Source organism: Pinus tabuliformis, chromosome J, assembly GCF_031772625.1.
Source record: "Pinus tabuliformis cultivar Carrire ecotype Pingquan chromosome J, CPIR1, whole genome shotgun sequence".
NCBI classification, from domain to species: domain Eukaryota; kingdom Viridiplantae; phylum Streptophyta; class Pinopsida; order Pinales; family Pinaceae; genus Pinus; species Pinus tabuliformis.
The window spans coordinates 1435798227-1435806809 of NC_142295.1; the positions used below are offsets into that span (position 1 = coordinate 1435798227).

General features: G+C 40.0%; 1 pseudogene; it reads right to left on the reverse strand.

Annotated features, from left to right (window-relative positions):
• Window positions 1-5177: 5177 nt before the first annotated feature.
• LOC149232757 (CLP protease regulatory subunit CLPX1, mitochondrial pseudogene) lies at window positions 5178-5618 on the reverse strand (annotated as a pseudogene).
• Window positions 5619-8583: the final 2965 nt, after the last annotated feature.

Consider the following 8583-nt stretch of genomic DNA (forward strand, 5'->3'; position numbering starts at 1 on the left):
TATTGCATGGTATCCCTGCGTCTTTTTCATTTGAGAAGTGCTTCCTCTGATAATTCAACGATCTGTTTTGATTGTGCAGGTATTTCCATTGCATGGCGACTGGGGTGGTAGAAGGAGGTGACAGCAGTGTGTGATGGAGAAAATAGTAGCTTGCATGCCTCCATGCCGGACCTCGGTCGTTAGATTTCCCCACATAATCAGTTCTGGGCCGTCCAAAACTCCTACAGGAAGTTTCCTGTAGAAATACAGAACTTCCTGTAGAAATTCTGTAGCTTCCTGTAGAAGACTAAACTGTGATCAAATCGTGCCCATACCTTGGAGAAGATGAGTGTTTTCGGAGGGGGTGCTAGTGAGGTCACCTGGTAGCATAATAAGGACCCTTGTCTTTGAGTTGAGGGACCTCTCTTCCTTCATAGAATACCTGCAACCTGCATGCATTGCCACATTGTGAACTTGCTGTCCCTGTTTTTTTTGTTTATTGTTTTTTTCTCTTTTTTTTTTTTGAAAGACAGCAGGGGCGCCTCGATGAGGTTTTCACCCTTACTATCTGCCTTGAGCGCCTCAGAGAGGTTTTCACTCAAGGGTCTTTTTCAAACCTTCTTTTTTTTTTGAAAGACAGCAGGGGCGCCTCAATGAGGTTTTCACCCCTACCATCTGCCTTGGGTGCCTCAGAAAGGTTTTCACCCAAGGATCTTTATTTTTATTTATTTATTTTTTCTCTTTTTTTCTTTTTCTCTCTTTTTTTTTTTTTTTTTTTTTAAGATCTTTAGGGTGTGCCCAAAACAGAGGCAGTACCCTTCTCTATGACCAGCACTGATTTTTCCACAGTTTTGATGAATTCTTGCCTTGACAGAGGCTTTATGTAGATCTTCAACCGATGCCCATTGACAAGCATAGGGATGGCCTCCTCATCAATGGTCTGAATAAGTACAGATCCATTGTCATTACATTTTTCCACTGCATATGGTCCTAGCCATCTGGTTCTCAGCTTTCCCTTGAAATCTTTATGCCTGGAATCATACAACAGCGCCCAATCTCCCGGCTGAAATTGCTTGTCATTGAGGTGTTGGTCATGCCACACCTTCCTCTGAAGTTGAACCACTTCTGAGTGAAGAAGGGCCTGCATTCGGTGCTCGTCCAATCCATTCAGCTGCAATAACCTTTCTCGTTGGGCATGGCTGAGATCTAGGTCCAGCTGAGCTACCATCCTCAAAGTGTTGTACTCGAATTCAATTGACAGCAAAGCTCTCTTCCCATAGACCAGCTCATAAGGTGTGAAGTTGGTTGTGGTCTTCCAAGTGGTGTTGTAAACCCATGTGGCCTCAACCAGGCGATCTTCCCAATCTTTCCTGCTGCTGCTCACCACCTTAGTCAAGATCCCTTCCAATGCCCTATTGGTGACTTCCACCTGCCCATTTGCTTGAGGATGATAGGGGATGGAAGTCCTATGCTTGATTTTGTGATGAGCTAGTAGATCTTCAATTAAGTTGGAGGTGAACTGGCTTCCTTGATCAGTGACTAGCTCTCTTGGGTAGCCAAATTTGTAGAAGATGTTTTCTCTTAAGAACTCAGCCACTTTTCTTCTGTTGTTGCTTTGATTGCCTTGGTTTCTGCCCACTTTGTCAGGTAGTCTGTGCACACAATGATGTAAGATCTTTGCCTCGAAGGAGGATTGATTGGACCCACAAAGTCCATACCCCACTTCTCAAATGGCTCAAGAGTCACTTGAGTTTGGAGAGGCATTTCATCCCTTTGAGTCGGTTTCCCCATCCTTTGGCATCGGTCACATTGGCTGATATACCTTCTGACATCTTGATGAAGCGTGGGCCAATAGTAGCCTGCCTGCAGGATTTTGAAGGCAGTCCTCTTCACTGCAAAATGTCCTCCACAAGGCCCATCATGACAGGTGAGGAGGATATCAAAGACTTCCTCCTCCCTTACACAATGCCTTAAGATCTGATCAGGGCCAAGCTTGAACAGGTTGCCCCCGATCCAAGTGAATGAGGCACTTTTTCTGACGATTCTGCTCTTCTCTCTTGAGGATAGGTGCGGAGGGAACTGTGTTGAAACAAGGTAGTTTGCTATATCAGCAAACCATGGAGAGAGTACTGAAATAGCAAACAGATGTTCATCGGGCATCTGGTCATCCACTGTTCCATCCTCATCTGCAGATAAATCCAATCTAGACAAAAAGTCAGCAACAACATTTTCTTTACCTTGTTTGTCAACGATAGTCAAATCAAACTGCTGCAACAAAAGTAACCATCTAATAATACGAGCATTCACATCTAGTTTATTCATTAAATATCTAATTGCAGCATGACCAGTATGTACAAATGTTTGATAGCCAATGATATAATGTCAGAACTTGTTCAGTGCATGGACCACGGCCAAGAATTCTTTCTCGGTCACAGTGTAATTCAGTTCTGCCTTGGATAAGTTTTTGCTAACAAAGTAAATGGCATATGGAAGTTTTTGTTCAACTTGTCCTAAGGCTACCCCTATGGCTTTGTTTGAGGCATCAGTGTGGATGTGGAAAGGTAGGGCCCAGTTTGGGCCTCTCAAGATTGGGGCAGACACCAACTTGTCCTTTAATTCATTCAGAGCCCTCTGACAATCGTCAGTCCATTTAAACTCCACATCTTTTGCCAAGAGGCCAAACAATGGTGAGGCTAGCTTGCTGAAGTATTTAATGAATCTCCGATAATACCCTGCTAATCCTAAGAAACTTCGAACATCTCTTACCTTCTGAGGAGGTGGAACCTTCTTGATAAGAGAAATTTTGTTAGGATCCACTTGTAACCCTTGGCAAGAAATGGTATGGCCTAGCACGGTCCCTTCAGTCTGTTATCTCAAAATCAGATCCTGATAGGCTGCTGGTCAGGTTGACTCTAAGTAACTATTTCAACCTACTTTAGGCTGAGGCTTAGCCTCCTCAACCTGAGAGGGCTCTCTCTTGATGGATTAATGATTTTGATTAAAGATAAAATGGCTAACTCTTATAGAACAACTATGAAAAATATGAATGGTGGAAGCACATTAAACAAAACTATCCATTGGGCTTATGGAGTCAACAACACCTCAAAATAACAATGAACTCAACCTTACATGGAAGTCAGGGCATTCAGCATTTAAACATTCAGAATATAAACTCATATGGGACCACACAGTTTATAAATGTATACATGAAGTCAGAGCACATTCAGTGAATTCTGAGTGATTATACATCCATACCACTGTAAGAATTAAGAAAAGGACAACATCACATATTCTGAACATAACAAATCCTTCATGAATCCTGAGAAGTAAAGTCAAGCATGTATTACTGAAAATGAGTCTTTACATAGGCCGAATACAGCTTTTCATAAAATTTCCAACCCTGATTACATTGTTGTTTCAGCTATATATAGAGCTCTTATTCCTCCTTAAACATTAAGGGAACTCGAAAACTACTTCTAATGACACCTATTAACCCTTTAACTAACTAATAAATACAACTGACTACTAATTGACAGCTCTGGAATCCTAAAACAATTAGGATTCTAATTCTACTATATCTTCTAGACATCTAAATCAAATGGGACTCTAATTCCATAACAACCCTGGTCTACAATCATTTTTGTTTCTGACATCTGGTTCCCTTCTGGCGGTGGCTATGATGGACCTTTAATGCTTCATGTTGCTCTTCAATATCGCATGTTTTCCAATGCCCCAAAATGGAGCAGACTGCCACGTCCTTGATGTGCTTTAAGCCTTTCCCATGTACCTGTGTGATGACAAAACCTTTCAAAAAGATTTGTTGCTTTGTCAATCATAATTGATTAACTCAATTGTAACATGCAGCTACAGCAGTTTCGTAGCGCGCTACGAAACTGCTGTGTAATTTCAAAAACACAGTCTTAGACTCTACTCTGTTTGTATACCTTATCTTCAATTTCATTGCCTGAAAAAGGAGCACCAGATTTGTCTTGTCTTTTAATATCTGAATCAGAAGTGACACAACTACCATTGCCAAAAACCTGTTCAAGTAGATTGAAAAGGTCCTTATCATGCTTGTTGAATTCTTGGATATCACTCTGCTTAATACTCAAGTACCTGTACTTCATGCTCCTAAACTTTTGAAACAGCTTATCTGTTGATAGATAGTGCCCAATCTGCTCTTTAAATTTTCTAATCACTTCAGTCCAAAACGCTTGATGCTTGGAAAAAGACATTGCATCTTTTAAAGATGTCACACCATGTGCACCACGATTTATACCATCTTGTACAGCAGAAGCAATACAAATTTCATCTTTCAATCCCCACTTTACCCTCTTAACACGCCGCTTTACTGTCTTGACACCTGAACGAAGCACTAAATTATCCACATTGGCCTTACGCTCACACTTCTGGTCTTCACTCTGCCCCTTTGCTCTCTTTCCGTCTTTTGCTGGAGACCTAACAGGTGAAGAACATGTGTTCAATAACATGTTGTGCCCTCCATTTTTAGAACAATCCTTTTCACCCTCTTGTATTGGAGTTTGATCACCAGGAAACCTTTCATTGCAATTTTGTGTAGGCCTCACCTCATTTAGATTTCTCAAATCAGTGCCAGTGGAAGGCTGAGATGAATAAGCTGCAGTCGAGGGTTCCAATGATTTTCTTTCTGTAGACAACATTGTATCTACCAAAAGTGTGTCACCACCTGATGCTTCTCCCTTTACATCTGAACCAGTAGAGCCATGGTGGCCTGATCTTTGTTTCACATCATTGCCAAACATTTGCTCAAACGAGAGCGCTTTAGCCAGCCGCAGCAGAGTAATCCCGCAATGACATATATGACACCACATGCAAGCAACATGTAGCTTGCAATCTCACGCAAAAGAATGATATATTTTCTACTCACTGTTCCTTCAGACAGAGCTCTTGTCTTGATAGCAACAAATGTTTGAAGCATTCCTCTTTCCACCCAATACTCCAGAATTCACCAAAACTTCTGAATCCACTTCCATTCAGTCTCTGCGACCACCACAAATAATGCAATAAGCACTATATAACCCCGGAGGATGCCATCAAAGACATCTTCACCATTTTTGAATGAATGGCTGAGAGCACGTTTATAACAACGCAGAGGAGCACGCTAAGGATGGTAACGACGCTGAAGCATCTGCAGACGACCAAGAAGGGATCCGTGCGGTTCACATTCTGAGAGTTTCAAGTGTAGTTTTAGGCTCCATGAGCACCTGAACAAGTTGGTCTTCAGTCAACGTTGAGAGGCTAACAAGAACAGGAAATCGTCCAGTGGACTCTGGTATTAAACCATATACAATAAGATCACTACTCTCAAAAGACTCTAGCAAGGATGATGTCACCGCAGCATTTTTCAAGCCACCAGTCCTCATATTAGCTCGTATAGGCGTTCCAAAGCAAATAGAAGAATCTTGCCATCTCTCAGAAATCGTTTTCTCTAGATCCACGAAAACCCTGCCACATATAAAGGGAATATCCTTTGTATCGATCTGAATATGATCGCCACGAGGATGTTTGCGAGCTCCCTTTTCTGGAACATGTACAACTGTTCCTTCTAGCAATTTAAGTAATGCTTGTTGAACAACTTTAACATTGAAATCAGTGACCATGAGTAGTTTATACAAAATAGACTGCACAAGTAGTAAATCTGAAGTTTCCTTTACTAGGAGAAAGCATGATCTTGGAACATTGACACCAATTGCATGATCAAAAACTTATAGCAACACCTGCATCCATTTCAAGCTGAAGCACCTTTACCGCATTTACTTCCTTCGGATTTGGAATTATCTTCTTCTGGGGGTTTTTCTATCTTTTTGTTTTTCAAGACATTTTGTAAATTAGAAACAAAGGAAGGTGGCAAGAGCACGTTCTTCTCAAAAGTGATACTGCCAGATTGATCACAAATCGAAACCAGAATCAGAAGTTTCGGTCTGAATAGAGAATTTTCAGATTTGGTTTTGGATGGAAGTCCTGATTTGAATGGTACAGGCAAGAATCAAATTTGAAGGTTACATAACACGCGTCAAGAATAACATGTAAGACCTTGCACATGCTATCCCCGTAAACTTCTTGCAGAAAATATGACAGCTGGGGTGAGATTTGCTATGGATCAGCACGAATTCCCGATTTCATAGCGCAGTTAGTGCAAAATTGGTGTTTTGCGCTACGAAATCACCTAGACGGAGGTTTCTACGCTGTGAACTTTGAAATAGGATTGACATATGGAGATTAGGTGTGTTGTGCGACCATTGATGGACTAAAACAGAGAATTGACCCCATTTGACACACTAGCAAGACTCTTAACAAGACTCTAAAACAAGATGAAAAGACTAGGCCCAAAACTGACACCAACCCTTTGACAAGTTTAAAAAATTGATGTTTAGAATTTAAACTATTTTTTCTTGAGTGATAACAGGTGGCTCCACTTGGGATAGTGTGCCCCTGTGGTACACTAAGAACATGCAGGTCCAGTGCTTTGTATTCTTTATAACAAATATAGATTTGCTTGTCAAGTGTCCCCTTCAAGCTTCTTGGGCCTTCACCTCGGGCTTAAGCTTGATGATCACTGTAGGAGAAAGAAATCTACATCTACTGAAAAAATGCTCAGTCAACCTTGAGCTTATTTGCATTTTCCTACCTACCTACCCTAACAATTCAAACTTCTTTCAGCTCAATCAATGTGAAATTTCCAATGTAGCCAATCATTTGTCTTATCTGATATTTGAGTTTTTTGACTGCATCGGAGTTCAGAGCCACAATGATATTGTGATGACCACTGCCACTGAAATTTCTTCTGATCTTCATAGAAAAACTGAAACACTGGAGAGTAAAACTCTTCCATGTATTTAGCTATAGGATCCCAGAATACATGATTAGCTTGATGATTCTCGTAACTTTCTGGTTGTGCAAACTGATCTTCAACAACAGTGTACAATTCCTCAATCGTGAAAGAGAAAGGAAGCAACACTCTCTCCTTGTGTTCTGCCATAGAAAGCTTCTGAAAATAATGATCATGATTATGAAAACTATATGCCTGAATTTGACCTTCTAAACCTTCAATGTCTTTCTCAATGTCTTTAGCAACTTCATCCAAAAATTTCATCTTATCCTCTGCCTTACACTCAAATGATTTTAGATACGAGGACAAGGACAAAGAAAAATTTTCATTTGTTTCTCCATTACTATGATCATTATTCCATTGTTTGAAACCTTGAATTGAAGGAGAGTTTGCCACCACATCTGATCTATCTATCCATTCCTCCAAAAACATAAGCCAAAAGTCTTCAAATGACTTAATGGATTTGGCTAGAAAGCTTTCAATCCACTGTTTACATTTCCCTTGAAATGAATCATAGAACAACATAATGCAAACATCCTCATGTTTAACTCTAAGAAGTTCTGTAAAATCACAAAAATCTGATATATGCTTCAAAGTTAAACTCAAATCTTCTCCATTGAATTTTGGACCATTCCTTAGAAAATATGCATCCTTGGGAAAATGATTTGGGAAACCATGAATTCTTGAAACATTTATGCATGCATACCTTGAAATAAGAATGGTAGCATCTGGGTCCTTCATAACTCTAGTGGAATCACCATGAATCTATGAATTTCGAATTCTTCAACAATGGAGTCGCCAAGGTAGATTGCAGCCTCGAAAATTCTTCTGAGCTCCTGCTACCTTCAGAAGTTCAGTCTCTTGATTTCGGGAATGAATAATCTTCAGACTCCCGGCAGACGCACCAAAATGTTATCTCAAAATCAGATCCTGATAGGCTGCTGGTCAGGTTGACTCTAAGTAACTATTTCAACCTACTTTAGGCTGAGGCTTAGCCTCCTCAACCTGAGAGGGCTCTCTCTTGATGGATTAATGATTTTGATTAAAGATAAGATGGCTAACTCTTATAGAACAACTATGAAAAATATGAATGGTGGAAACACATTAAACAAAACTATCCATTGGGCTTATGGAGTCAACAACACCTCAAAATAACAATGAACTCAACCTTACATGGAAGTCAGGGCATTCAGCATTTAAACATTCAGAATATAAACTCATATGGGACCACACAGTTTATAAATGTATACAGGAAGTCAGAGCACATTCAGTGAATTCTGAGTGATTATACATCCATACCACTGTAAGAATTAAGAAAAGGACAACATCACATATTCTGAACATAACAAATCCTTCATGAATCCTGAGAAGTAAAGTCAAGCATGTATTACTGAAAATGAGTCTTTACATAGGCCGAATACAAGCTTTTCATAAAATTTCCAACCCTGATTACATTGTTGTTTCAGCTATATATAGAGCTCTTATTCCTCCTTAAACATTAAGGGAACTCGAAAACTACTTCTAATGACACCTATTAACCCTTTAACTAACTAATAAATACAACTGACTACTAATTGACAGCTCTGGAATCCTAAAACAATTAGGATTCTAATTCTACTATATCTTCTAGACATCTAAATCAAATGGGACTCTAATTCCATAACAACCCTGGTCTACAATCATTTTCGTTTCTGACATCTGGTTCCCTTCTGGCGGTGGCTGTGATGGACCTTTAA